The sequence below is a fragment of the Manis javanica genome, chromosome 16 (genome assembly GCF_040802235.1).
Source record: "Manis javanica isolate MJ-LG chromosome 16, MJ_LKY, whole genome shotgun sequence".
Classification (NCBI taxonomy): domain Eukaryota; kingdom Metazoa; phylum Chordata; class Mammalia; order Pholidota; family Manidae; genus Manis; species Manis javanica.
Window position 1 is genome coordinate 12,411,049 of NC_133171.1, and position 13,257 is coordinate 12,424,305.

At 44.8% G+C, this 13,257-nt stretch overlaps 1 protein-coding gene across 1 annotated transcript in view; it reads right to left on the reverse strand.

The window, feature by feature from the left end:
- The window catches only part of GMDS (GDP-mannose 4,6-dehydratase), a 703,979-nt gene that overhangs the window by 74,627 nt on the left and 616,095 nt on the right, over positions 1–13,257 (reverse strand). The gene's annotated exons all lie outside the window — the stretch shown is intronic.

The following is a 13,257-nucleotide window of genomic DNA, read 5'->3' on the forward strand; positions in this document are numbered from 1 at the left end:
TCTAAGGGACTAGTCAGGGAAGAAACAGGACAGAGAAGTAAGATTAGATATCAGGCTGGAAAAGTGAGCCTGAAGGCCTAGGCTCTGAGAATGGAAAGAAAAATAAGGAGAATGGGAGAAGGGGGAAGAAGCCAGAGGCCAGGGTCTGAGGAGGGACACACAGGAGACTGGCCTGGGGCGGCTGGAGGGCTTTCAGAACAGGCTCAACAAGGGAGGCACGTGGAGGGGCCAGGGAAGTCCGAGGGGCTTCCTAGGGCTGCCTCTCATACCCTACAGGTTTGGGGCTTATCATCTTACAGGTCTGGGTGTGGGCAGGGCTGATTCCTCTGAGGCTTTACAGTGAATTCTCGCCTTTTCCATCTTCAGGAGGCCCCCCGCCTTCCCCGGCTCGCAGCCCCTTCCTTTCATCACTCTGACCTCTCCTGTCCTAACGGCTCCCTTCGGCTCTGCGCCCCCTGCTCCGCCTCCCTTACACGCACCTTGCTGTCACATGTGCCCACCAGACAATCCAGGGTCATCCCCCCATCTAGAGACCCTTTACCTGATTACACCTGCGAAGTCCCTGCCATGAAGTGGCAGAAATTTTACACCGTATAAAAGTGCAGGAAAGGGAGTGTTTCTTTAAGAGAAAATCTTTATGCTCCTACTACTTTATCTGAGAATGAGATTTTTTTCATTATTTAACAAAACGTTTCACTTTTATTTTCAAGTACTCTTTGAAAGGTTGTATTTTTATTCTGAATTTTATTATAATTGCTGGAAAAAAATCAGCAATCCTTTGATTTCACTTTTCATATAGTCACAAAAGTCATCAGAAGAAAAATGAAAATGGGGTGCTCAGATCAAACGGAGTCCCCTGCACACCCGACAGCAGCAGGGGAAGGTGAGCCTGGCGTGAGTCTCATGAACTCCAAATAATTCGTTTCTGCAAATTATTAATTCGCTGCTTTGGGGAAAGAAGAAAGCATGTCTATAGTCCTTGGGCTCCTAGTGACTCTGAACAGAGTCAGAAGCTGCCCAGGAAGGATTCTATGTCACATTTTAAGTTCTTACAGATGGCAAACAAGGGATGAATTAAAAACTGGGTATCAGGGGCACTGATTTGAGGAGAAAGTTGGCAACATCGTAGACAACAGGATGTACTTTTGGTGTTTTGCAGACCTGAGTTCTTTTGTCTGATGAATGTTGTACATAGAAGACAAAAGTTCTGGTGCAAAACTTGCCCAGGGCCCCTTTCCACCTGTGGGCAGCATCCCTCAGGAGTCACTGTTTACCACCTGACTGCAGGCACATATGTGCCCTACATGCAAACGCCCGTCCCAGTCCTGCTCTTGAAATCGGAGACCATTACTGTACTTTAAAGGATAATTGACAAATAGCAGCAGGAGTCAAGGAGAGGGGTCAGCTGTAACCTATCCTATTCATAAATCAGAACAGTAAAGCACAAAATCTTGGGCAGACTTTCTGATACATTGCCCAGGGAACTGACCTCGACGCTTTAAAAGGAGGACGCTTGGGGAAGGGGGACAGTGATGTCTGGGGTCGGGAAGCAGTGCCATGATGAGAGCTGCCCCTCCCCACAGTTACAGCTATTTCTTTGCTAACCCAGGTTTTTCTCCTTCCTTTCTCCCTCCCTCCACCCCTTATAGTGGAATACATCATTCTGTCTAAACGCATGAACTATTTTTGCTATGTTTTGGGTTATAATTAGCCAACCGACCCTAATTCTTCACATAAATTGTATTTATATTCAAAAAACACACGTAGCTCTTCATTCATGGTGAATGTTTCAGGTGTGTTCTTCCCAGAGAAAAATGAAACAAACATGACAGAAGTCCTGTATTTCCACCACTGCTTCTCTATAAGGCACTTTCCCTCCCCGATTAAATACCGCCTGCTGACCGGCATCATCAGGTCAGGCCTAAGACCGACATCTACTTTAACAGCCTCTCCCACTTATTGGCAGAGCAACTATATTTCCTAAATGTGGCAATTTTTGAACTTAAAGTAAAATCTGTGCAATTTAAAGGATATATACTCAAATTTATGAGAAATTAATATCTTATTCTCTTGTGTTCTTTGTGATGACAAAATCAAAAAAATAATTTATTTCATTTTATATTCTTATATTAGGCCATCAAAGCTAATGTCACTGCAGCAGAAGTCTTAGCACTTTCAAATTACATATAAATACTAATTTTAAGTAACAAATTCATAAGTAAATTTTTTCCTTTCTACACCTCTATAAATATTTCTCCCATTTCTGTAAGTTTAAAGTAAATTCCTTTTTGCTTATTCATGATGGTTATAAAAAATAATTTTATTTGGAGCAAAACATGTTCTCATTCAAGAAGAATGGTTCTCCCAAAATGGCTAAAAGCTGGAGTTTGCCTTTTGTAAGGGGACATGATATTATGAAATGTCAGACATCCAAGATTGTTGAGAAAGGGGTGTGAGAGGTTCTTTTTAAATGATACATAGCTCTCTGGGGCACCCCTGGACTTGAAACTGGAGCCCCCACCCTTCCGCCCAGACAGATTCTGAAGGAAGGTGCCACCGTGCAGTGGGGCCAGAGACGTTCTCAGCAATGCCTGACACAATTGCATGTTTTAACGAGGGCAGCCTGGGTCCATCTTTAGCTTAATGCAGGCACTGCTGGAGAATCTTTGACAGAATTAAAGACATTTAGAGCAGCAGGGACTCCTGGACAGGCTCCTTGATCAGAGAGATGAAGAGACTGAGGCAGAGCAAAGCTAGAAAAACACACATGTCTCTGGTAGCAGAGCTGGGACCAAAACATGTCAGTGCCTTCCAATCTTTCACCCAAAAGTGTGATTAAAAATACCCCTTGCCTACAAGAGAGGTTAATGAGCTGCCCCTCTCTTTACAACATGGATCCTGGGCATGGTTTATAATTTCATTATGCGAGGGGGAGCAACTGGGAGGGTGGAGACAGGAGCAGCACTGAAAAGAGTAGCGCTCGACAGTAATGAACTTGCTCCTTAGATGAGATGACAACTGCTTCTGAGGGAAGCTGCAATGAAGACGAGCACCTACGCGTTCTTCTCTGTCCCTCTCCTGGTCCCCCAAGTGCAGTCAATCAGGATGGCATCCGTCTGTGGTGGATCCCAGGGACTGCCAGCCTTAAGGGCTGTCAGGGGTGAGTTTCTGCAGTGTCCTGGCTGATGCTTTAAAGCCATAAGCACTTAGGGTTTTACAGCCCAAGAATCCTGAAGTGCAGATACTCATACATCCCAACGGCCTTGATGATGCTGGGGAAGTCACTTCCCTATGAAAGATAATTTCTTCTCTGTACAACTCTGCCCCCATCCATGCTAAGGAGAGAAATGATCAGTTTTGTCGACTTATGACTGCTGGTTTTTGTGTTCCAGATCACTATTAACGGAGGACCTCCGAGTGCACTCAGACTGGAGCCCACATAAGCAGACACACTGAAGTGTTCAGCAAAATGTGTGTCCCAAGCTACAGCTGCAGCAGTACATATTGCTTGAGAAAGCTGGAACCTTTCCTAAGCGCAACGAAGATAATGCATATGTAGTGATAACTCCTCATAAATGACAGAGCTGGAGGACACGCAGGGCATGGTGGGGACAACTGTGAGCAGGTACTGTCTTTCTTCTCTCCCTCCCTCCCTGCACCCATCCCTTCTCTTCTTCAGGGAGAGCGGATGTCTTAATTGATGCTTCGTAAATATTCCTTAAGCAGCAGTTGCTACCTGAGTTCACCTTTCTGTCTCCAGTCCCACCCTAAAGTGATAATACAACATACCCAAACATGTCTCATCATACCAAAAAGAAGTCTGTAGTTCAAGTATTTAGGAACTTTCATTCAAAAAAAATTTTTTTTAAGTGGCTTTTGCATATGACATTTTCTGTACTGGGTAGAAGTCCATTAAAAACTTTGGTATAAAGAAAAGCTGCCCACTGCTTTGAGGTGCCGAGGCTGCTCTCAGGTGTAGTGCTGACAGGTGTGTCTGCTCTCCAGTTTGATTTTTAGACCCAGGGTTAGGACTTGAAGTACCGAATTTCTTTTTTCCATTTCTTCCACCTTTGAGAGAGACTCCTTATAAAAACGAGTTTAAGAATGTGGTCCTCCCATGTGAGAAATGTATTTCTGAGGGTTGGTGCTCCCTGGCTTTCTAAGTCTCCATCAGTCACAGTATTCATCACCGATCTTTTGTCACAGTGACAGGTACCATAGAAGATACAACAGCAAGACAAAACATGGTTCTTCACCTTAACAAGTTAACATTTTTGCTAAGGGGACAAGATTAACACTGAAGATACAATCAGCCTAAGACACAAGGTTGTCTACAAGGATTAAACTGTAAGCTGTTCTGTCAAAAGGTGAATGAACATTACAGGGGGTAGGACTGGCGTGAGCAAAGGCACAGAAGATCCCAGCAGAGAGGATTGGCTGGGGGTGAGGGGACCCTCTGGACAATAAAGACACCAAGTGTATTAACAGGACAATCAGTTTCGGGAGAGCTCTGCTGGTCGGGAAGGGCGGTGCGCACTGAGGGGCGGGTGATCAGGAACCACTGCGGGTGAGTGGGTGAGGCTGGCCCGTGAAGGAGGAAGGTGGGTGCAGAGGCAGGTCTATTCAAGACGGTTGAAGGAAGAGGTTTGAGGCAGCAAGACCAGTGGGAAACAAACTCAGGAACTCAAACGAACACCTCCAAAAGGAAAAGGGCCTGGTCAGGTGAAGGGGGGGATAAAATATCTGCCTCATGATACTATTGAAAAGATTCAATGAGAAAATGAATCAGGCATGCTTAGCATTGTGCCCTGTACATAATACGTGCCCATAAATGCTAGAACTAATAGCATTTGTTGTTATCATTTCCATGTGTGAGAAAATTAAGCAAATAGAAAGTAAATAAATAAAACAGTTCCCGACTGTGGGGAGCTTGCTTTGTGAGTTACTAAGAGGGCCATCTGGCTCTGAGAGTTCTTCTACGGTTTGAGGGACTCTGATTACACATTTGTTCTATCTAAAAAGTATCTTTAAACTGGATTATTAAATAGCTCTGGCATTAAAGCATTTAACAACAATATTCAAGGTTAAACTACCGGGCAAAGTCCATGCAGAAGTTTTCGCCATCAATAGCTCCATTTTATTTATTAAATACCACTGAAAGGCAAAGGGATGAATATTTAAATTCCATTCAACCAATCAGTATCCATAGCTTACTATGTGTCTGGCAAGGTCCTGGGATACAAATGAAAAAAAAAAACAAAACACCAGCCCTATACTTAAAGAGCTTAAAATACTGTGGCGGAAGGAGACACAGAAACCAGCAATTAGAACACAGGTGCACAATCCCTTACGGGAAACTTTGGGGAGAATTTGGAATTGAGATTTTGTGGCCTCTGGAAGGACAATGTGACTGAGGCAGCACACACAGGTGGCCATCTGCTCTAGCCTGTTAGGGACAGTCCCTGCTTAGGCTTGTCTTGGCCACAGCCTTTTTTTCCACTCTCAAAAGATGGATGGAAAAGTTGCTAATCCCATCTTTCCTAACACACCCAGAAATATCTGGGCAGCACCCTACCATCAAACATATTCATGCTTCTGCAGGAAAATTAAAATTTCTTCAGCAAAAAAAGGGTGAAATTATGAACATTCACATTAAGTGATATAAAGATAGAGTCTAAATAGTCTTGTGTCAGTGTAGACCCGATTTTGCTGCCAGATGGCTTATGAGGAAAAGTTTGATTTTTCCAGGGCTCTGGAGTTTGGAATCCTGGGTAAGGGATGGTGGCCTGTGCAGGCTAAGAGCCAGCAGAGGTGAGGTGCATGTGTTACAGGAGAAGGAAGATGGAATGCCTTGTTTAACCTTGGGGAGTTGAGGCAGCTTCCCAGGAGAAGGGTTGGTAAGCCTGAGTGCCAAGTCGGTTCAAGGAGGGCTTGAGAACCGGCCGGGGTGGAGGGGACAACACTCACATCAGCGTCCTGGCAGGGGCAGGGCATGGAGCCAGACAGTGATAGAGGAGTGGGTGGGGAGGCAGGAAGGCCCTCGCAGGCAACAGGTACATCCGGAGGGCTTTCAGCCGAGAGGACACCGTCAGGTCATGCTCCAGAAAGAATAGTCTGGCAGTTTCACGGCTGATGATCCTGAGGAGGGGCTGGGGGCAGGAATATGAGTGGGAGCCAAGGGCGGCCACACCGAGGGGGTGTTGTACTCAGGTGACATTCATGAGACAGAATCCAAGGCTTTGGCACCGATCGGAGGTGAGAGACCATAAGGGAAAGGTGAAGTGCGCAGAACCCCCATGTTTTTCTGCCTTCTTTAACCTCAGATTCTGTGAAAAATACTTGTCTCTTTCCTCATGCTTTTCTGTATTTTAACTGATGAGAACAACTCTGAGTTGTGACTAATGTGTTTCTTTTTTTTTCCTTTCATTTTACGTAATATATTTTCATCAGTGAACATATGGAAAATGCAGAAAATTAGGGGAAAAGCCCCTTTTGTAGGTCCATCACCAAAACACAGTGTTAACATTTATACTGGGATGAGGCCTGGAACGCAGAGATATCTAAAGAATGTGGCTGACTGATTACTTCCTTCCAACTTTTTCTTACCTGTGTGTAAGTTTTCTTATGTGGTTGTTATCACACTGTTTTTACCTTTCTTAATACTGCTTTTTACACTCAACATTTTAACTCAAACACTTATTTCATGGTCTGAATGAAGGCAATTTTTAATAGCTTCACTGCATTATGTCACCATGACGTATCACTTATGATTGGATATCATGATGTCCAGCAGATCTTGAAACCTTAAGGAAATTATTTTAAAGCCAAACTCTCATGCTAATATCTTAGGGAAGGCAAAGAAGCATCTGGCATCTGTTACTAGTTCCTAGTTTATAACTTTCTGAATTTTCTTGCTGACAACTGAACAGGGCATGGAAACATTTATAACTGGTGGTTTGTGGATAACAGAGTTGTATTTTAGCAGTTAAATGAATCTCAAGTTTCAGTACCTCTCAAATGTTGTTTACCCAAAATTTCAATATTTTAGTGGTTGGGAATAGAAGGAATTAAAATTATATCTCCATTGTGCCCACCAGAACCGCGTCTCCGCTAACCATACTTTTTATGTGACTTTATGACTTGGTTTTTGAGGTCAAAACATGGGCTGAAAAGATGGTGATTTTAAAAAATACCTATCTTTCCATCTATCTCCTATCTAACTATCTGTTGCTTAAAAATACTTTTAGGTTTCATAGAGGGGGGAGAAAAGGCTTTAAGGAGAGACTGAACAGCCACGTAATTGAGAGGACAACTTTTTCAGTCTCTGTTCCAGAGCTCTTTCCCTGTCCAGGAGTGATGCATTGATGAAAGTGGCCCTCGCCTTCCCAGGGCAGCCCTCACGCAGGGTGACCACAGAGAACCTCTGCTTGGTCTCCTTTCCCCTCTGGCCCCACTAGTCCTGAAAGACACGTGTTCTTAGCACCCATATGTGCAACTCAGAACGTGTGTGTTCATAGAAACACAATTTTATATATGGTAACTAGGTATGGTTAAAATATTTTTTATTGGTATTTTAGACACATTATTGGGAAAACAGGCTTCTGTTGGGCAGGGCTGGGGCCCTAACAGTATTTAAAATCTGCTTTACAGGAGAAAAATGTTTCAAGTACCAACTCTGCTACTACTGCACTGAGACTTGGCAAAGTAGGTTGTGTCCTTACTACTCACACAGTAATCACATTCTTAAACATTTTCTGGAATAAGGGAAGGTATAAGTAGATGAAATAAGAATTAACAAGTACATTGCTCATCTAATTTTAATGGCATAGAGAAGAAATAGCCAGAAGTACCACATGGGAAAGGTGCCCATTGGCACCCTCCAAAGGCTTGGAGGACATAAAGTGTGAGCCATTTGCTCACCTCCCACAGAAAGTGCGTGAAGCAAAATGTGGCATCTTTATGTATCTCATAGGTAGGAAGGGAAACGACTAGAAGGTTGTAATTCTGCAGACACTGGAAATGTCCCTCCTTTGAGAGGCAGCATTCCCAGCAAGCTGGGAGGCATGTTCAGAGAAACAAAAGGCACAGGGGTAGGGAAGTCTCAGGAATGGGCCTACAGTCAGAACCCTTCTGGGGGTGTTGTCCACACAGTGACAGTGGCGAGAACAAATAGGCCACATGGGGTGGGTTCAAATCGGAACTGCTCAGGGCTAAATGAGCAGCTGTGCAATGAAGTATACTAACAACAATACACAGGTTAGGTATGAAGAAGGTACTGGGGAGAAAGTCCAATTACAGCAGATAAGTTGTTGATAAAGTGGTTTAGATCTTGGTAAAAGTGGGTTTGGTTTTTCCTTGAACTATGCCTATTATAAATTAGTTCTTTGTTAGAATACTATTTTAAATTAACACGTAATACCCTAAGAGTTCCATGGGCGCGTTAAAGAAAGGAAAGGACTGCCAGGTGGGCCTTTTGGGCCTTGCTACCGTTCTGGGCCACAGGGGAAGAGTATTGTTCCTTGAAAAAGCAAAAAGCCACTGGCAGTCATGTGCTGTATCTCACAGCTTTGATTTTTCCTTTAAATGTAAACCAGAGCATGCCTCAAAAGGACTTTTTTACGTAGCAAGTAAATTTTGCGCCAGTCACACTACAAGGACAAAGAGCTGTTGTCAGGTGACTGGGTGGTACACTCCAGCTGGGCCAGGACCCCTCCTACTTGTAGACAGCTCTTCAGAACTGCTGGGGGAGAGTAGCCACCTGAATAACCCCGATGGCCTGGGAACGCTGGCAGTGCCGCTGCTCTGCAGGCAGACAGGACAGGTTTATGTTCTTTGAATACATCACTGCTGGCTTTATAGTTTCAGGCCATTAAGTAGGTGCAAACACACCCACTGCAACAAAGAGGAGTTGCGCTGAGCACAGGCTGGGGAGACCTTCACAGCATCAAAGTGCCAGCAGCCCTTTTAGTGCTGCAGCTGTGGGGACTGGGGCTGGAAGAGATTGAGAGCATGTGTCCCTGAAGGCCAAGGGGCAGAGGGCAAGGTTTTCAGGTGACCTGGAACCCATGACCCTGGAGGAAGGGAGCGAGGCTTAATGGGGAACCCCAGCTGGGAAACTGGCTGGGCCACTACCACACAGCAGGACCTCAGGCAGGGCAGTCAGCGTCCTGGTGCCGCAGTTTCCCCATCTGAGAGGACAATGGAGAAGATGACAATGGAGAAGATAACGCTCCTGGGCAGCTGCAGGACGTGATAATGAGGCTCTGTGCTGAGAACTTGGAGCTGCAAGGCAGCACAGACACCTCCCACCTTCTAAGTGACAAGAGAAGACAGCACCTCAGCAAGGTGATTTGCTGGCTGTCCCCTCAGGCCCAGGGAGAAGCACGTGGTGTCATTAGCCGATTTTCACAGGAGCAGACAGAAATGGACAAGGGATGTGGGCAGGGCCTGGACTCCGCTCTGTTTCCTAAGGCAAAGGCATGATTCTCTGAGACGCCCTTACACAGCTTTGAGATACCACTTATATCAGAGAATGAAGGGAAAAAGAGGAGTTTATTAGGAATACACACTGTAACTGGGGTGTGGAGTTGGGACTGAGATTTGTATTTTGAAACCAGAATTTGAAGGTTTTAGGGAAGCAAAATGTCTCTTCTCTCCATGAAAATGGTCTTTCAGTTGTAAACCTGCACAGCCCAGCTGGGGCAGGGCACCCAAGAATGAAGAGTGTGCACCTCAAGCAATGCTTTTGGCTTACCTACAAAATTATTTCTGGAAATAGTCAATAAAAATTACATATGTATATAAAATAGTAACATAAAACCCCAACGTGTCCAAGCTCACTTAATGTAAATGACTTCAGATCTTTAAAAATTGTTTTTATATTGCCTAAATCCCTGAAGTACGAGTCCAGGCTGTAGCTGGAGGCTTCCCAAGAATCACTACTTGTCAACACCATTTCTGCAGAAGTCAGGCTGTTTACCTCCACTGGGCCTGTCAAGTTAACTTTGGATCTAAATACTGTTTTACATTTCCACTCTCCACCAGACGAGGAAAAACATTTGTACATATGCATGTTCCTGAGAAGCTTAACCACATTATGGCTGAGAACACAGCCGATACAGTCAACAACTTAGTAAAGAAAATCAATCAAACGAATTGATCAGATGCCTAAAACAGCCTAGATGAGTCCTGATTTTATTTTCCACGTGTATCTGCAGCATTCATTCAATCATCAAGCACTCAGTGGCCATGTGCTCTGTACCCAGTATGGAATAAACAGGCCAGGTGTCAGATCCGATGAGTTTCAGCCCATCCGGGAACTATGTAGGGGCAGTGCAAGATGGGCGGTGGTTGGGGATTCACCACAAAGCATCCAAACACATGTCTGGATAGACTTGGCCAAGTAAACCTGGGAAGTTCTCCTTGCCTGTGGCCCACTGTGGCCTGGAGCTTCCTGCAGATGGAGTTAGGGAAACCGAGGCTATGTGAGCACAGGGCCTTGACTTCTACATTTCTGCTATCAATTTAACTTTGATCTGTAAATGATCTTTTGAATGTCAAACTTAATGTGTGGGTTATAAGAGCATCTTCCCTTGAGGGGCAGAAGGTCGTCACGTTCTCCTGCACAGGGGAAGGCACCATGCTTTTCCAAAGTACCTACGTGAGTTTGTGAAGGCCTTAACTACAGATCTGTGAAGGGGGTGACTATACACTATCCAATTATACAAATACGAGCTTTAATCTATCAAAATGAACACTGAAAAAATAAAATAGCTTATGAAAGGACACTCAAGCCAGGCTGAACCCAGGGCTAGAGAAGAAAGTGGTTAGACTTTGCCCTGCAGCTTTGATTTCTCAGCATGGATGACTGGAAAGGAATAAATCCCTATAATTACACAAAATATGTATTCTGCACATTTTCCCTTGGAAAGAATCAGCTCACATCTGATTCTCAGAGAAGTTAATGAAACCAAAAAGATCCGGAACAACCGAGCTGTTCCCCATCACACCGACTGCAGACTAAGGACGCAGCTGCCTCCACGTGGGCACCTGCCTGGCTCAAGGCTGACTGCCGCAGGTCCCTACAGCAAGTCCGCCAGCTTGTTGGAGAAAAAGCCCTGGAAGGATGTACTTTCCACAGCTTTGTGTAGGATTATAATGCACCATGCATGGACTAGGGTGGCCACCCTTAACAAAATATGCCCACAATTCTGCTTACTGCCTGGCACTTCTCTAAGAATACAGGGGAAATGCCTATACCCATAACAGCCCTGACATTTTCCATGAAAACAAGACATCAGTGGGAAATTAATGGAAAACCCCTTTGCCACTGTTGGCACTGAACCTGTTGCACCCATGGCCTGTATATTTGGGGTATTCCTCTGAAATTTTCATACATGAAATCTAGGTATGATTTTATGATCCATCATGTTTATCTCTGTGCTGTCAGTCTGTCTTCACCTCTCAGACTTCTGGACACCTATGCACCCCTGGTCACCCCTTAACGAATTTGGGAAACTTGCGGAAACCCATCTTCAGTCAGATTCTGTGTAGAATGGAGCAAAGTCCCTGTTGGTCCCATGCGATGAGCTGGGTGGAGGGACTGTGAATACAGCATAAAAATGCCACCATGAGTACCCAGTGCTGACATGATATGCCAGCAGCAGGTGTCTGTGGGAAGGCTTTGCTAGAGTCACCACAGAACATGTCCTGGCAAACCTGGTCCAATCCCTCCCCTGGGCATTTGCTAATATCTGACATGTTTCCTCTTTTTACAATTCCATGACCATGACCTACTATTTAATCCTCTCCAACACCTAGACACACACTCTAGGATGGAGAGAGAAAACCCCATGAGATCAGAGGCTGGGGCTTTGCAGCAGATACAAAGGGTGTTGATTAATTCAGTCAGATTAATCCAGACTCCTTGTCTCAGTTTTCTTTGATAATAATCACATCAATTTATACTAATCGACATGTTGCACAAACATTAACCTCCTTGTACTTTTGTGCAGTTTAGCACAATCATCCTTCATTTAGAAGACGGGAAAACTGAGATGGTGTATACAGTTGAAGATGTAGACAGCTGAATATGCGACTTGCAATGCAGTGTTCTATCTTAACTCCTAATTATCTGACCGAAGTGTTTTTCCTGTTGTTTCCTTTGCATGAATAAACTAATATATTGCCAATGATTTATGTAAATAGTAATTACAGCCAAAAGCACACTCCTAACCTACTGTCTGTAGTGATAGCTGGGGCAGAAAATGTCACCCACACGTAGAAGATACAGAAGAAATGATGACTTATCACCAACTCATGTTTAAAAACAACTACGCGCTTTACTTTGAAGTCTGTGATGCAGATCACAGAGCATAAGAAAAAATCACCAAGATGAAGGAAGAAGGAAAGAGGTTGAATTATTAAGGAAAAAAAAGAACAACATCATGAAAAATGCAGAGGAGGAAAGGAGAGTATTGCTGGTAGGCAACGGGTTGTTAGGTTGGATTTCAGTAGTGGTGGGTCGGAGAACAATATAAACACTATGAGCTGGGGGGCTGAGGAGAGAGCGAGCTTAAGCAGGAGAATGACGAATGGACATGGACGTGTGGGAACAAGGGAGCAGAGGTGCAAAGTTGTTTCTGCTGTAGAAAGTTAGAAATCAGTGACCAGTGTTTCTATGTTTATCCCAAAGGAATTACACTGGAAACACAGGACTACATAGAACCAAGTCACTGATGTGAGGCTGATAAACCAGAAGAAAGACAACCACAGGGAACGCTCTAAACGGATAAGCAACTAACTTTGTTTTGTTTTTTTTGCCAGACAAACCCAAATGCCAGGCAGGAGGTTACGTACTAGCCTTTTCATAAATGTTAAGGAAACCCATGTTGAAAACCATTCCCTTTTGCCGCCGTGATCCTTATGGGATGAGATGTCCTGCTTTTACTGTGGGACTGCGGCACGTGCGCTCCTTTCCGTTCCTGTCTGGGCTCAGCTCTGATGGTCGCTCAGCACCACACTCCAGGTCTGGGCCCGAGTGAGTACCGCCCAGGCACCTGCCGCCCAGGACCTGGCACTGGGCGGTGTTCGTGTAGCGGTCCCTCCCTCGGGCTGTGCGGCCTCCCACTGCCCTCCCTCCCAGCAGAGGAGACAGTGCCCTGGGATCAACACCCATCCCACCTTAGGGCAAGTGGGAGGTGCTTGCTGATTCATGAGGAGAATATTTCACATCAGCAACAGAAAAACAGGCTTTAG